This window comes from Asterias rubens, chromosome 7 (assembly GCF_902459465.1).
Source record: "Asterias rubens chromosome 7, eAstRub1.3, whole genome shotgun sequence".
Lineage (NCBI taxonomy): Eukaryota > Metazoa > Echinodermata > Asteroidea > Forcipulatida > Asteriidae > Asterias > Asterias rubens.
Genome location: NC_047068.1, coordinates 21,433,608 through 21,439,607, shown reverse-complemented (window position 1 = coordinate 21,439,607; position 6,000 = coordinate 21,433,608).

The following is a 6,000-nucleotide window of genomic DNA, read 5'->3' as shown; positions in this document are numbered from 1 at the left end:
TCTGCTTGCCAAGCATTAAAGATGCATACATACAAATGCACATAATGATTGTCAATTTATTAATAATATTCTTCCCTTCTCCAAATGAGACTTGTATAGGCTAAAGCCATATGCATTCAATTGTCTCATTTTCATTCAGGTTGGCTTTGTATTCCGCCGCACCATAAGGAATATCACCAACAATCAACTTGAAGAGAATAAATCTAATGATTTGTTACGACGGACCGAGGAGAGCCAAGCATTTTTATACGAGGAGTAAAGTCAGACTTTGGAGATGCCTGGGATGAGTCACCTGTACCAGGGGACAGACCGTTCCGGCAGCGCGCCTCCTCAAGCCGTGGTGGTCCTTAGCGTGTTGGGGCCCCACTGCTCTCCAACCAACATGCAATGCACTAGACACAGCTCTGTACAATGGACAGTCCCCGGTTTGCAATTCTTTCTTCTTCTATTCATCAAAATTGCCACTGTCGTTGTGCTTGTCAATTTAGGAATTTTCTTTTTCTAAATCGATTAAAAAAGGGGAATCCTTGAAATAAAAATTGAGGATGGCAATTTTAGACTACAGACAAAACTTGCGAAGGGAGAGTCATATTTTGTATATTAACTTATCAGTATGATTCTTCCGAATTCGAAGAAAACGAGTGCTAAGTGTTTTTAAAGAAAACTACAAAACAAGGTACAATCATCTCTCAACACAAAATCTACAGACTTCGCACATTTTATTTGAACACCTTTCCACTCAATGTACAAGACGTCGCGCATTTGATTTATCAATTTGAGGATATAGAAAGGGGGAACGGATAACAGGGAAATGGATTTTGCACAGGAAAGTGAAGGAACATACCCGGCGGTTTATACCATGTGTAGGCCTACACGACCCAATCCATACACTTTCAAACACCGGAGAACAAAATCTCCAGAAATCGGGTTCCAGGAAAACACACCATTTCTGGATTAGTATGTTTCACAATTTCATAGTCGAATCTGGTTCATTTTGTGGGACGTCCTTGTCTTGATCATTTTGGAAGATATAAACCCGATCAGAACCCAGAACCCAGGCCAGGTGTAAATTCCACCCCAGTGATGTGCTTTAGAGTCTTGTTATATACATTTTGAGCCAGACGAGCCCGTCCTTACGTTCAAGGACACAGACCCGTCTGAATTCCAACCCGTTGTGTTTTAAGACTCAGATTCCGAAGGAGATGTCCGTTTAAATTCAAACCTATAAACTATAACTCAATTCAAGGGCATCCTAAAAAAGAGCATCGCCCATAATTCACTATTTTCTATCTTACTAACATCACCCCCTCCCAACATATACATAAATCAACCACGAACCTCCACCCAAATATGTTTTCACGGACGCAAAATGTTGTGTTGTTTCATTTCCATCCGATAAGATATAAAGGCAGTGAACACTATTGGTAATTACTCAAAAATAAAGTTAGCATAATAACTTACTTGGTTACGAGTAATGGAGAGCTGATGATAGTATATGATATTGTGAGAAACAGCTCCCTCTGAAGTAACGTAGTTTTCGAGAAAGAAGTAATTTTCCACGAATTTGATTTCAAGAACTCATATTTAGATTTTGAGGTCTCGAAATCGTCGGTCTTGAAAGCACACAACTTCTTGTGCCAATGGTGTTTTTTCTTTCATTAGTATCTCACATCTTCGACGACCAATTGAGCTCAAATTTCCACAGGTTTGTTATTTTATGCATATGTTGAGATACACCAAGTGATAAGACTGGTCTTTGCAATTACCAAAAGTGTCCAGTGAATGAATCGGAAAGAAACGTCAGAAATATTACGTTGATCGGTTTCAATCAGCCACAACATCCTGAGTCTGTGTCCGTGAAAGATTATTTTGTAAAATTATGGTAGGCTGGCTCTACTATTCTGATCACCGGCCGGAGACCTCTTTTTACAGGATTGGAAGCTCACAAATTGGAAATGTTTTTATAACCAATACAACTCCCCCACATAAATAAAATATCCGTCTATAGTATACCGAGAACAGAGACCCCCCCCCCCCAATTTCGACTACAGCAGTCAATAGCGCAAAGTTGAAAACGTGTTTTTAAACAGTTTATCCTCTTTTTCGCTTGGGTAAATATATAGGCCTAACTAATTGGTTTCATTGTTGTTTTTGTGTTTTTTTCACAGGACCATTTACGTTAACAGGCTGCAAACAGATTTTTAAAATAAATAACTGGACATAAAATAAGACATAAATAGCACGAGCAAGAAAACGGCACGTTAAATTTGTGCAAAAACGGAATTTTGTTTTAGGTTTTCCCCCAATAAAAATGCGACATGCTCGATGGACTTTTTATTGTGTTGATTAACACAGCAGGTTGGATAATGAGATTGTTAAAAAAAAAATAGACGGTTGAAAAAAAGCACACCGCTTTTCAGGGGTTTACAATCCTCGTAGTTATTCAAGAGATTCTTTCAATAAAAGAAATGTTAAAAAGTAAAATTGATCACATTTTGACCAGTCACTAAATCCTTTTAAATTTATTTTATTTTTTACAGAATGTTTCATGATTTATGGTTTTAGTTTTCGGTCTCCGAATTAAAGTGATGCTTTGTGAACAGTCATTAAACAAAATCAACCAAGGACATTGGACAATTGTTTCAGTGACATTTGTAATAATATCCCAAACATATACACCCCTAATTTCTTTCAAAGGCATATTCTTATTTAAATACCTGTTCAATTTATACGTTTTTCAGAATCTTATTTTATATTTAGCTTATAACAATGACCATTTTATAGTTTGGTTTGGCATGGCATCTTTAGCGTCTTAACTAATTTTGTTTTTGTTTTCAGAGAGCAATAGACCAAGCCATGGTGGACAGTAATTTAAAACCAAATTGACCCAACGAAAATGAGCAATTGCTTCAGTGACATTATCCCAAACATAATATATGGGCCTACTCCCTTAATTTCTTTCAGGTGAGGCATATTCCTATAACAATCCCTGTTCAATATATTCATTTTTGAAAATCTTATTCTTAAATGTTATTTTTTACAATGACGAGTCAATTATTTAGACACAAAAACTTTAACGTCTAAATTATTTATGGTTTTGTTTCCATGGTCTCCAGGTAAGGGAAAAATAAATTAAGCCATTGTGGACAGTCATTAAAAACGTATTGCAAATGTCCCATACGTAAACGCCCCTAATTCATTTTAGGTAAGGCCTTTTCCTATGTAAAAATCCATAAGTAAATTTTTGTTTTTAGATTTAGATTTTTCTAAATCTTAGGAACATTACGGAATTTGTAAAAAAAAAAATCGTGACAATCATAGACTTACATAAATCTTACACGGTCTAATGATGATGATAGTTAAAAACATCCCTGGAAATATGTTTTTGTCTGAAATGTCATATTTGATGATAACAAAATAATCTAATTGCGAGTTTATTGCTCAGTGAGCTTTTAATAATTTTTTTGCATCCATGACATGCAAAATGTGTATCGGTCTTTTTACTATTTTCTCGGGACCCAGATGGCCGATCGATCTCAAACTTCCACAGATCTGTCACTGTATATGGTGGATTACATAAAGTGGTTACATTGCCAGCAACTGTTTTGTTAGCAAACACCATTTAAGCTTTTTACAATGACGTTTTCTAGTTTTGTTAGGCATGGAAACTTTAACGTCTAATTTATGATGACGCAGTTATACCATCCCAGTAAACACTAAAGCATTATTCATATCATTACAAACGTGTGATAGGGCCTACTTCTGAAAATAATCAGAAAACAAAACGGTCTATTATAAAAAACGGCCTTTGAACTCCGTGTGATAGAAATAGCCATCCACTCAGTACAAAATAATAATAATACAGTAAACCTACAAGCATGAGAGAGACCAGCGGACAAGTGTTTGATTAAGGCATTAGTCCATACGTTATCTCCAAGGGGTTTCAGAGAGCAGCGTGCACGCACAGACATTACAGGCCGCAAGATGCAAGCAAATCACCGCATATGCATACGGCGAATGACCGGTACAACGTATGGCAACCATACCGCCGCCGGCTGTATAGCGAGAAACTACACATGTATTGCCCGCGCACGGGCCTACGCAAATTGGAGTGGTTTTTTATACGATCGATTAGGATTTAACAACGCCCTGCGCACAGCAATAATGCTGGCCAAAAATATGTAATGCGTTGTGCCATGCAGGCATAATTATACATACTGGCTTTTAAGGCCCCCATGTAAAAATGCGTGTGCTGTGGAATAGTAATGTGATATTTAGCGTGTAGTTGATAGTACCAGTCGGGGAGCAGGTTATTATTTTGTAACGCCTGGATTGACGGATTGAGGAATTGTTTATGACTGCACTGTACCTGTATATTAAATAAAATGAATTAATTTCAACCTTTTTTTTTAGAACGAGATGTTGATGCATAAGATTGGAGTAATCACTTTGAACGGTTTTACGTGAAACTTTTGTAAAAAAAAAAAAACACAGCAGACTCGTTGAGGGTTTTTACACTTGAAGAAATACGCAAATTTGTGTAGATCAAATATAAATTTGCAAATATAGATTATGGTAACTTTGATATAAATTAGGCACAATGTGTCCATTGATGATTAAAGCCATGAGTTGAAAGTTTCAAAATATATATAAATAGCCCTAGGCCTATACGAAAAAAATATATATATTATGTAGTCTACATTAATAATATTTTCCCTCGTGTGCGTTTCATTTTTTCCGTAATAAGCCTAATATAAGATAAGTTGTATTATTTTATATCTTCTGTATGGACGTATACTGGTTCTCTAAGGAACACGTTGCCTTGGATCGGTCGAGTTGGTCTTTGAAAAGCGTTCTGTAACCGTTTGTTATAAAATCGATATGGTTAGAAAGATGTTGTAAAAGTAGAATACAATGATCTACACAAAAATATGCCTTGAAATTGCGTGGTTTTCTTTTTACCTCGTCGACTAACACGGTCAGCCATTTATGGGAGTCAAATTTTTGACTCCCATAAATGGCCGACCGTGTTAGTTCGCGACGTAATATGAAAACCATGCAATTTCGAGTGATACTTGTGTGGATCATTATATTCTACTTTTAAAACATCTTTCTAACCATATGCATTTCATAACAAACGGTTTCAAACGCTTTTTATAGACCAACTCGTCCGATCCAAGGCAACGTGTAGGCCCTACCTTTAAGCTGAAGCGAATTCGTTCTCCCATAAAGGGGTCTCACACATGATGATAGTGTTTTAAACTTGTGTCTTTACCTGGACAATTGTATACAATGTATACTGTTATTTATGTCCGGAAATTTTAAATAAATAGCAATAAATAATTTAATAAAACGTATACTTTTTATGTATTCCTAAAAGAAGTATCGGTTAAAGGCAGTGGACACTATTGGGGATTACTCAAAATAATAATTAGCATAAAACCTTACTTGGTAACGAGTAATGGAGAGAGGTTGATAGTATAAAATATTGTGAGAAACGGCTCCCTCTGAAGTAACCTAGTTTTCAAGAAAGAAGTAATTTTCCACGAATTTGATTTCGAGACCGCAAATTTAGAATTATTTTGAGGTCTCGAAATCAAGCATCTGAAAGCACACAACTTTGTGTGACAAGGGTGTTTTTCTTTCATTATTATCTCGCAGCTTTGACGCACGATTGAGCTCAAACTATCACAAGTTTGTTAAGTTTGCTATTTTATGAGTATGTTGACATACATCATGCGAGAAGACTGGTCTTTGACAATTACCAATAGTGTCCAGTGTCTTTAAAGGTGAAACATCACCACAAGAATGGGTTGCTGTTGATGACGCTGTTGTTGTTTGCGAGAAAGACGCAAGATAGAAAACAGAAAATGTGTACTAAAAGGAGCATTTGTGTAATTGAACGGATGGGGTGGGGGTAGAACAAATTGCTGTTTCATTTTGTAATTACATAAGCTTTACCCTGCCCCGATCCCCAATCCCTTCGACACCCTCGGTCCC